Genomic DNA, 12,333 nt, shown 5'->3' on the forward strand with positions numbered 1-12,333 from the left:
TGCCTTCTTGATTCCCTTGGGCGTCAAACATCTTCCCAAGCAAGAAATCATCTGCGTACTGTCCCTCCTTTATCTGCTCAAGAAGGGTTGGTCGCACGTTAAGAGCTCCTAATCTTCATGTGATGAGTTGCATTTTCAACTCTTCTATCTCTGACTTGAGCTGAGTAGACTGTCCAACTAGATTCGTAGCTACTGCGGCGGTCTTTCGACTAAGAGCATCAACCACCTTATTCGCCTTTCCAGGGTGATAATGAAGCTCAAAGTCATAATCATTCAACAATTCCATCCAACGTCCCTGCCTCATGTTCAACTCTTTCTGAGTAAAGAGGTACTTAAGGGTCTTATGGTCCGTGTTAATGTCGCAGTGCGCTCCATACAAATAATGCCTCCAAAGTTTGAGTGCAAAAACCACAGCTGCGAGCTCCATATCATGCGTTGGATACCTTGTCTCGTAGTCCTTGAGCTGTCAAGACGCTTAGGCGATCACCTTGCCCCTTTGCATCAGCACTGCTCCTAGGCCTTGTTTCGATTTGTCACAATAAATTGCGAAACCTTCAGTTCCTTGTGGGATTGCAAGGATTGGAGCTATCGTTAGGCGCTTCTTTAGCTCTTGAAAACTGCTTTCACACTTGTCCATCCATTCAAACTTTGTTCCTTTTCGTGTTAATTGCGTCAGAGGCATGGCTAACTTAGAAAATCCTTCCACGAATTTCCTATAGTAGCCACCTAAACCTAGGAAACTTCGGATCTCTGTTACTGTTTTCGTCCTATTCCAGTCTTTAACTACTTGAATCTTCGTTGGGTTGACCATAACTCCTTCCTTTGAAATAACGTGACCCAAGAAAATTACCTTGTCAAGCCAAAATTCACACTTCGAGAACTTGGCATAGAGCTGTTTTTCTCGGAGTTTCGCTAGAACAATTCTTAAATGCCGCTCATGATCCTCCTGAGTCTTCGAGTATATGAGGATATCGTCTATGAAAACGATCACAAACTTATCCAAGAACGCCTCAAACACTCGGTTCATTAAATCCATAAATGCTGCAGGGGCATTCGTTAGTCCAAAAGACACGACTAAGAACTCATAATGCCCATATTGCGTTCGAAACGCTATTTTTGGAATGTCTTCACTCGAACCTTAAGCTGATGATAGCCCGAACGTAGATCGATCTTTGAGAAGATTTGCGCTCCTGCTAATTGATCAAACAGATCGTCGATTCGAGGAAATGGATATCAATTCTTAATAGTCACCTGGTTCAATCCTCGGTAGTCGATGCATAACCTTAGAGAACCATCCGCTTTCTTCACGAATAACACCGGCCTCCCCACGTAGAATGACTTTGTCGGATGAAACCTTTATCCAACAACTCTTGTAACTGCGTCTTAAGCTCTTTCAACTCTGCTGGAGCCATCCGGAATGGGGTCTTCGATATCGGTTCAGTTCCAGGAATCAATTCTATGCAGAATTCTATCTCCCGGTCAGGTGGTAATCCTGGTAGATCTTCAGGGAATACTTCTAGAAACTCCCTTACGACTGGGATATCTTTCGGCTTTACCTTTTGCTCATTCGATACATCTCTTATGCTTGCTAGGAACCCAACACATACACTCTGTAGCATCCTCAAAGCTCTCATTGCTGATACCATTGGAAGAGCTAGTTTCCGAGATGATCCATGAAAGTAAAACGATTCACTCTCAGGAGCTTGAAATTTAATCTCCTTCTGTTTGCAATTAATCACTCCTTCTGGTTTCCGCTGTTGTTTAATAAATGTTTTGTAAATGACATTTGAAAATGTTTTATGTATATTTCGTTTGAAAATATAAATGGTTATGAAAATGTTATGGGAAAGGTCACGTTCCGAGGACGACGGGTGTTTTGCGGGTCATGACAGAGTTTTTGGTATCAGAGCGATAACACATACCATAACACATCAACTTAGGTATATAGAGCCTCACAGAATGGTTTATTAACTCGCTTCAACGGGCATAACTTCTTACCCCACAAGGATCTCGCACATGTTGCTTGGCTATCAACCAGCCTATTTTCCACCGGTCCAAATTTTCTCTTAGTTGAGTAACCATATACTCAAGATTGTTCATACTACCTACAAAAATCAATTGGCTATCATGCCATCTGCTCAGTGATCTTCCGTCACTGGTCAAGGGCTCCTACACCAGATCTTGCTCTTCTCATTCGGAGAAGAGGTCAGCAACCAACAAAGAGTAACTAGGAATGGGGAGTGGAGTTACTTCGTTATCACACATCAGGTTATCTCGGTACTACTCATGAGTACGAAGGCATGCAACATCATGCATCCACCGCTGCCCCTTCTAAGAGGATCTGGTCACAGTCCACATGGGTAGATGTCTCTTTCTAGACTCAAACGTTCAGCTGCTTTCGACAACTCTAGAGAAACTCCTCAATCCGCACTCCACTCTTCGTAGCTGATTCTCAACATCCTGGATTAGGCAACCTGCCTTGCGCAACATGTTGATTCCTCATCTGAAATAGTCTGCCCAAGACCTACTTAAGCCAATCACGGCCCCACAGGGCTCTATACCTGCCAAGTTACATACACGAGTCCAATGAACGGAAAGAGATCACTAGCATACGATGACAGTTAAGGATGACTGCATATCTCCATCGTTGAGGAATTACTCGCGTCCAGCATAAACATATCGTGAATTTAGGCTCCCTGCTTCATCTAGAAGCCTTAGGAACACTTCGCCGTACTCTAACTAACCAAGCGATCATCCGTTCATAAGCCGACCATCAAAGACGAAGGGGTACGGGACCATAATTACAAGTCCTGAAGATATGGAAGGTCAAGCTAAGAGATCACTTCATTCGTAATAAGAAGACCTTTTTAAGCTATCACGTTCTGTCGACTCATAGCTCCCCGAATAACCATTTAAAACATGGTTAAGAATGTAGATGCTCAAGCCGTAAACGAAGTACTCAGTCAACCGATATATCTCACAGTCTATAGAAACGACTTAACCTCGCCTCTGATACCAAAATCTTTGTCACGACCCGCAGCACACCCGTCACCCTCGGATCGCGACCTTTACGTATACTCATCTACTATCAACTCATTCATTATTTATAAACCACATTTTATGAAAAGAGTTGCACTGAAGTCATGAGTAGTTTGTAGAAATATACGGTAAAATTTTTCTTTTTTAAAAATGCTTTACAAACTACTTATGACCGCTACTCGTAAACACGGCCTAGGCCTTCAGCGCGTGTTTACATTTTACAAAACTTTAAGAAAATACTTACTTAATATCAATTGAACTAGAAACAGAGTTCGAGCTGGTTTTAAAGAAAATAAAACATTACATGTCTTTCTTACATGTGTCCATCCTTGCCGCAGGTCGTCATGAGATCTACGTTGACTAGCACTTCCGCTTCGCTTGAGCTTCCTTCATCTACAGGGAGGGGGTATTGTGGGGTGAGTCACACTGACTCAGTAAGTAGGATATGTAGCCTACTACTATATGAGATGCATAGATGCAGAATGCAGATGACAGATTCAGAAGAACAAAGAAGTTCAATCATCCAAGTAGCATAGCGAAAGATTATTCAATAACAAAAGCATATATAGTTTTAGAACTCAATTCTAAAACAATCAAACACATAATCATATAGGAATCCGGCTAACAACCATCTTCCTAGAAACTCATCCATCTCACTCATACCGGCGCCTTACATCAGTGGACTGGCCAATCAACACTTCAGTCCGCAGCCGTTCATGAGAGATGAGTAAACCATTCTGAGAACTTGAGCCTAAGCCCTCAGAAGGCCTAAGTTTTAACGTCTGGGATCCACTAGCACATGTAGGAGGGCCTTAACGCGCGTTTGGTAGAGGGAATCAAACCCTCACCAATCCTTGGTCGATCCAGGGTTCATATTGTTGTCAATGGTGCCCACAAGAAGAGTAGTAGTGTCTATTTATGTACATTTGATGTCATATAGTCTTACGAAGACTCTTGCTTGTTATTGCTTATTCATTAATAAAAAGTTGAAACGTTCATTCATTCTTTCTTTGTTTGAAGCTTTATGATAAAACCTTAGTCTTTTAGTCCATAAACAAACTTAACAACTTACGAAGAGACAAATGTAGATTTGCATGAACAAACTCTTCGTAGTTTGCTTAAAACGATATATTCGCAATCTTAGGGTCAAAGGACTATTGACCTCAGTATGATTGTTAGAAGAATCTATGATGTCTGGTTATGAGGCATTGAGAGTTGGGGACTCTATAGTTCTTCTAGGTATCTTCCGAAGGTACTGAATTGACCAGTGCACTTCTAGAGACAATATAAGAACAAACCATTTAACCTCTTATGTCTCGAAGTCACTATGTATGAATTGCATCATGCTTACCTTAATCCTGAAATGAGACATGCCATTTCACACCTTAGTATTCTCATTTGAGAAAGTCAAAGTTCGGACTCACTATGTGATTCCGAACAAGGCCTATTGGTGAAGTACTAAGTTGTGAGTCTGTCATGAGTAACTTTGTGAAGTTCTCATAGATATGGAATTCATGTACAAGATTGCTGAAATGCAATGTATGTCACCTCATGCTTTGTTCCTTGGAGTGTGAATAAATGAACTGGCCAGTGTCCAAATTGAGTCCTGACTCTTTTGGATGAAACAATGTGACTTGTTAGCTCCTCGTCAATACATTGTTTCTAACTTATTCACAAGCGACAAAGGAGTTGAGGAAATAACAGCTAGAAGGGTAAAATGGTAATTTAGTAAATCCCGACTAGCTGATGACATTCATGAAGGGTAAACATAGATAATATTCAGTGGATCCGCTCATCATAATTAGGTCGAATTCTTGAGTAGAAAATAAATTCATTTGAACCGAGAGATTTTCAGTGTCAACTCTTTAGTGGAGTCAGTTGGCATTAAGCTAAAACTAGAAAAGGTTTGTGAACTTTTGAGTCCAAGTGTTTAGCTCAAGCTTTGTTCATTTGGGTCCATGAGGTCACTGTCACGAATCACATCGATAGGAATAGTTAAACCGGAAGCTAAGTCAAAACAAGAACGAAAATTGTCGAAAGGGTATTTTTGTCTTTTGAGACATAAGGATGAAATGGATGTCAATAAATTTTGACAAGTTCATTTGATGACTTAATGTCACTCGGCCATAATATGATTAATTGGGCCTTGTGAATTAATTTCGTTTCATAAGAATTTTATTGAAAATTCTTAATGGGCTTTTCTTATATTGTTATGAACAAATGAAGAAGCTTCTAGAAGCTCCTTCTAGAGACATGTTGGGCGCCCATAATACCCAAAGAAAGAGAGTTTATTTTGTGCATAAATGTATATAGATACTTGCCAAAAGAAAAAGAGGAAACAAATTTGCATAAGGATGCTTAAGAATTTCGGCCAAGTAAGAAAAAGGCAAGGCAAGGCACATAAAAGGAAACAAATCCAAGCCTTCTAGAAGGCTGCCTTGGCCGTGTGGAATAAGAGGGAAATGGGCAATATTTGCTCATGAATATGTGATATTCTATAGAAGAGGAAACTACCTTATTGAAGGTGAGACCTCTCCTATAAATAGGAGCCTCATTCCACACATTTCATTCATCCAAAGTTTTAGAGATTGAGAGCTTCTCTCTCTAGACTTGGCCGCCCCTTCCTCTCTCTCTCTCTAGTTTATATTTTCGATTTTTCTTGTCTTGGCACCTAGGTCCTCACTCGACCTAGTGTTTAGCTCTACGACTTCGAGACTTGTTCTTAAGTCGTAGTGTTTAAAAGTGCCCACTCACTGATTCCTTCTTTTCGAGTGATTTAGTGATAGAAACTTTCGTGGTTGCTCGAGGTGCCGAGGAAAGGAAGAGAGACGTGCTGCGAGGGGAGACGAGCGTTGCAACTTTCCAAAAGCTTCTACAAGGTTCAAGCTTCAAGAAAGGTTAGTGAACTTCATAGCTCATATTAGTTTTTAATTACATGTACTTGCACTTGTCTAGGTTAGTAAAAACTGTTTTACTTGTAAAAGAAAATTTTTAAAAATTCCGCCGCTTACTGAAGCGTTAATTATTTTCTCAAACCCTAGATCAATTCCAATAAATGGTATCAGAGCTATGGTCAAAGATTAGCATGTACATGTTTTTAAAATTATGAGCTTGAAAATCGTTTTCAAAAGTTTACTAATTTTGTGACAAGTTAGAATTGTTATCTTAGTTTTTTTTTAATTTATTGCTCATGCCTTTAAATTAAAAACCATGTTGTTTTTCTATGTTTTTGGGATGTTTTTAAAACACATTAGAATCAGTTCTAAAAGTTTTTAATTTTTTATACTGAAAAGTGTGTTTTAAAGGTTTGAGAAATTTCGAGTAAAATTTTGTGACTAGTTTTGATATCTTGCTAGTTTCTTATTTTTACTTGAATCGTTTTATGCATGTTGTTATTTCTTTTATTCTATGTTATTACCCTGCTAATAAAACACAAATAAAAGCTTTAAACAACATCTTAAAACGTGTTGTTGGCTCGTCTAAGGCCAACGGGAACAAGGGCATCTCTTCGACCCACATGGCTAGTACGAGGTCTTGGGCGGCGAAACCCTGACTCAACCAGGAGCCGCCCAAACCAATGTCCAAGTCAAAGCCCAGCCGTGGGCCGAGTCAATGGCTCACTCGGCCATTGGCTGGGTCAAATGGCCCACTCGGCCATTGGACAGTTCACTCGGCCAATGGCCGAGTGAACCCTTCAGCCACCAAGGCAGTTCCCTCGGCCATTGGCCGAGTGAACCTTCCAGCAGTTCACTCGGCCAATGGCCGAGTGAACCTCCCAGCTGCCTCAGCAGTTCACTCGGCCATTGGCCGAGTGAACCTTCCAGTAGTTCACTCGGCCAATGGCCGAGTGAACCTCAGCCGGCCCAAGACCTTCACTCGGCCAATGGCCGAGTGAACCTCACCACCATGTTCACTCGGCCATTGGCCGACCCAGCCTCCTCCAAGGCCGACCCAAACATGCTCACTCGGCCAAGGGGTCTTCAAACCACCCCTTGGCCGCCTATAAATACCAAGGCACCCCCTTTTGTCCAGGTAATCCATTCTTGAGTACTGAAACGCTGCCGAACTCGTACCTCGCTCGTTTCTCTCAAGCTTTGGCCTCTAAACACCCCTAAAACCTCTATACTCCACCTCAATCCCACTAATGTTGAGCGTCGGAGAGGTAAACAGGGGCACCCCCCCTGTTTCCTCTTTGTAGTTCACGTGTTCTCTACTCCTTTTCAGGTACTCTGACGAACTCAAGGGACATCCACAGCTAAGGGACGACCCGGGATACCGGGTCCGACACGCTCGAGTCAAGACGAGACCACTTGGTCCGGCCTTGGGTCTAACCGTCTTCGGCTCCTAAATAGTTGTCCGAAAAACAGCGACAACATTTTGGCGCTAGAAGGAGGGGATCTCTCGACCTTGGCAACACATCCCCTCTACCAGTCTTCTTCTCACTTCTACGACTCTCGAGAGATGAGTCGTAGCCCCGCCACCTCCGTGGGCGCCCGAGCGATTAGCTCGAGGCGCGACCTCCAAAGCTCCGTGCGCCGTCTCGAAGGGCAACCTCGTGATAACGAGAGCCAGCCCCGAGACCTGGCGAATGACCCCGAGGCCGCAGTCCGAGAGGACACGGCTCGAAGGCTCGCCGAGCTCCTAGACCGCCCCGGCGTCACCGGCGCGCTCATCACCGACCTCCTCGACTCCAACAATGTCGATGACATCAACCATGAGACCAACCTCGACCACGCTATTCACGAAAGTGGACACGCGCGCACGCCTCCAAGGGGACACCCTCGGGCGGCCGCGTCAAAACGTCAACTTTCCGGTGAGCACGCACACGCGCCCTCGAGGGGACACCCTCGGGCGACCACGTCAAGGCATCAAAGCTCGCACAATGCCCGAGGACGCTCGACCTCGAGGTCCCGAAAGGGACGCTCCAAGCTCACCATCCGCGTCCAAAACCCTTGTGAAGGTGACAACGTCGATGGTCTCGGCCTCCGCCAAAGGCGTCGCCTGAATGATGCGCCCTTAACAAGGGTGATAGGGACGGCCTCCGGAGACTTGAGAGACCGCCTCAACTCTCAAAGAGAGGATCCCGAGTTCGACTTGAGAGAAAAGCTCAACGCCCGACGCGAGACCGCGATCATCTTGGGGCAGCAACCACCCAACATTGATCGAGCACTCGACCAAGAGCGCGCAGCCACGCTTGTGATGCCGGCCGGTGGTCCCGAGTCACGAAGGAAAAGGCGCCGGAAGGGTCAAGTCCCTAACGACCACCCTTCTCCGACCCCGAAGCGATCCTTCGTCCCGCTCAACACAACGCCCGACCGGATCCTGCGCTTACGCCGCGATGAGCTGGGAAGCCCCGCTCCACTCACAAAGGACCCCGCGAAGCGAGATCGAAGCAGGTTCTGCGAATACCACAAAGATCACGGGCACGTGACGATCGAATGCAAGCAGCTCAAGAAGCGAATTGATTCCCTAATTCGAGTTGGGAATCTCAGGGAATTCGTCGCGTCTACTAGCAAGCCATGATGGTCGCGACTTCGACATTCACGCCCGAACTCGATCGGCTTCGTGGTCACTTTCATTTCGAAAATGTAATTTCCTTTTTTCAAAGAAGGCCAAGTGCCATGGCAAACTGTAATGACCCCCTTATTGCAATAAAGAGTTATTTCACACATGAAAAAATGTAACGCATAGCATTGTATACCTCTAACGCGAGAGTTTCTCAACCTTTGTCACACAAACGCAAGAAACTCGGGGGGCTAACAGGGACCAACGCTCAATCAGAAAACAATTCAACAACAACTCAAAAAATAAAAATAAAAGAAACTCTTCACATGTCTCCTCGAGATGAATTCATTCCTCGAGTCGAGCTACGAGTCCGCGAGTCGACCGATACTCCTCGCGCCGACTCTTCACAAGACTCCTCGTACAGGCTTTACGTGAGTCCTCGAGTTGAGTTCGAATCCACGAGTCGATTGATACTCCTCGTGCCAACTCTTCACATATCTCCTCGAGACGAGTTCATTCCTCGAGTCGAGTTTGAGTCCACGAGTTGACTGATACTCCTCGTGCCGATTTTTCACATATCTCCTCGAGATGAGTTCGTTCCTCGAGTCGAGCTCCGAGTCCACGAGTCGACCGATACTCCTCGCCGACTCTCCACGAAACTCCTCATGTAGGCTCTACATGAGTCCTCGAGTCGAGTTCGAGTCCGCGAGTTGACTAATACTCCTCGTGCCGACTCTTCACATATCTCCTCGAGACGAGTTCATTCCTCGAGTCGAGTTCAAGCCCACGAGTCGACTGATACTCCTCGTGCCGATTCTTCACATATCTCCTCGAGATGAGTTCGTTCCTCGAGTCGAGCTCCGAGTCCACGAGTCGACCGATACTCCTCGCCGACTCTCCACGAAACTCCTCATGCAGGCTCTACATGAGTCCTCGAGTCGAGTTCGAGTCCGCGAGTCGACTAATACTCCTCGTGCCGACTCTTCACATGTCTCCTCGAGATTAATTCATTCCTCGAGTCGAGCCCCGAGTCCGCGAGTCGACCGATACTACTCGCGACGACTCTTCGCAAAACTCCTCGTGCAGACTCTACGAGAGCCCTCGAGTTGAGTCCCGAGTCCACCAGACAACTAACCACTCCTCTTGCAGGCTTTGCATGAGTCCTCGAGTTGAGTCCCAAGTCCACAAGTCAACTAACTATTCCTCGTGCAGGCTCTACATGAGCCCTCGAGTTGAGTCTTGAGTTCGCGCTTGCCGCCCAGCTCGTCGGCCGAAAGGCAACGAGTTACAAATGGGTTCAAGGCTTGCGTCCGCCAGGGCGTATCTGGTCAAGCCAGCGCCCACGGGAAACCTCGCCACACAAATGTGGCATCGCGCTCGCCGCCCAGCTCGTCGGCCGAAAGGCAACGAGTTACAAATGGGTTCAAGGCTTGCGTCCGCCAGGGCGTATCTGGTCAAGCCAGCGCCCACGGGAAACCTCGCCACACAAATGTGGCATCGCGCTCGCCGCCCAGCTCGTCGGCCGAAAGGCAACGAGTTACAAATGGGTTCAAGGCTTGCGTCTGCCAGGGCGTATCTGGTCAAGCCAGCGCCCACGGGAAACCTCGCCACACAAATGTGGCATCGCGCTCGCCGCCCAGCTCGTCGGCCGAAAGGCAACGAGTTACAAATGGGTTCAAGGCTTGCGTCCGCCAGGGCGTATCTGGTCAAGCCAGCGCCCACGGGAAACCTCGCCACACAAATGTGGCATCGCGCTTGCCGCCCAGCTCGTCGGCCGAAAGGCAACGAGTTACAAATGGGTTCAAGGCTTGCGTCCGCCAGGGCGTATCTGGTCAAGCCATCGCCCACGGGAAACCTCGCCACACAAATGTGGCATCGCGCTCGCCGCCCAGCTCGTCGGCCGAAAGGCAACGAGTTACAAATGGGTTCAAGGCTTGCGTCCGCCAGGGCGTATCTGGTCAAGCCAGCGCCCACGGGAAACCTCGCCACACAAATGTGGCATCGCGCTTGCCGCCCAGCTCGTCGGCCGAAAGGCAACGAGAGGTTCAAGGTCTGCGTCCAAACAAAGACGCGCAAATCGATTATGCCTTCGGTGGCAAATCGAGAAAACAAGACGCGCACAATACAAAAAAGACGCGCAAATCGATTATGCCTTCGTTGGCAAATCGAGAAAACAAGACGCGCACAACACAAAAAAGACGTGCAAATCGATTATGCCTTCGGTGGCAAATCGAGAAAACAAGACGCGCACAAAACAACAAAGACGCGCAAATCGATTATGCCTTCGTGGGCAAATCGAGAAAACAAGACGCGCACAAGACAACAAGACGTGCAAGTCGGTTATGCCTTCGTTGGCAAGTCGAGAAAATAAGACACGCACAACGCAATAAAGCCGTGCTAATCGATCACGCCCTCATTGGTAGATCGAGAAAATGAGCCACGCACGATCAACCCGAAACAAAAAGTCGTCCCTCGCGACGCGCGAAGGCCATTCCTCATGATGCAAACCCGAGGGCATTCATCCCGCGTCCGCATAAAAGCGTAGATTTTGAGTTTCCACTCGACCTACGCTCGACCGGAAACTCGGGGGGCTAATGTTGTTGGCCCGTCTAGGGCCAACGGGAACAAGGGCATCTCTTCGACCCACATGGCTAGTACGAGGTCTTGGGCGGCGAAACCCTGACTCAACTAGGAGCCGGCCCAAACCAATGGCCAAGTCAAAGCCCAGCCGTGGGCCGAGTCAATGGCTCACTCGGCCATTGGCTGGGTCAAATGGCCCACTCGGCCATTGGACAGTTCACTCGGCCAATGGCCGAGTGAACCCTTCAGCCACCAAGGCAGTTCGCTCGGCCATTGGCCGAGTGAACCTTCCAGCAGTTCACTCGGCCAATGGCCGAGTGAATCTCCCAGCTGCCTCAGCAGTTCACTCGGCCATTGGCCGAGTGAACCTTCCAACAGTTCACTCGGCCAATGGCCGAGTGAACCTCAGCCGGCCCAAGACCTTCACTCGGCCAATGGCCGAGTGAACCTCACCACCATGTTCACTCGGCCATTGGCCGACCCAGCCTCCTCCAAGGCCGACCCAAACATGCTCACTCGGCCAAGGGGTCTTCAAACCACCCCTTGGCCGCCTATAAATACCAAGGCACCCCCTTTTGTCCAGGTAATCCATTCTTGAGTACTGAAACGCTGCCGAACTCGTACCTCGCTCGTTTCTCTCAAGCTTTGGCCTCTAAACACCCCTAAAACCTCTATACTCCACCTCAATCCCACTAATGTTGAGCGTCGGAGAGGTAAACAGGAGCACCCCCCCTGTTTCCCCTTTGTAGTTCACGTGTTCTCTACTCCTTTTCAGGTACTCTGACGAACTCAAGGGACATCCACAGCTAAGGGACGACCCGGGATACCGGGTCCAACACGCTCGAGTCAAGACGAGACCACTTGGTCCGGCCTTGGGTCTAACCGTCTTCGGCTCCTAAATAGTTGTCCGAAAAACAGCGACAACAAAACGTTCCGTTACACTTGATTCTTTTTCGCACCTAAGTAGGACCAAGCTTTAATTTATTTCTTTTTCTTCGAGCTCGAGTAAACCCGCATTAAAAGTGGCATAACTCTCTGCTCAGAAATCGAAATTTAATGATTCTTCAATCAAATTAAATCTCTGTCTGTCCTCTGTCCAATGCCACTGGTTTCGGCTGAAAAGGACATCGGAGCCGCCAGATATGGCGATTTTACTCCGAGGTGCGCGGCTGTCTGAAACTCCAGTTTTTTAGAAATCCGGATTTTCAA

This window comes from Urtica dioica, chromosome 7, assembly GCF_054948205.1.
Source record: "Urtica dioica subsp. dioica isolate 48M chromosome 7, U.dioica_male_clone48M_v1_H2, whole genome shotgun sequence".
Lineage (NCBI taxonomy): Eukaryota > Viridiplantae > Streptophyta > Magnoliopsida > Rosales > Urticaceae > Urtica > Urtica dioica.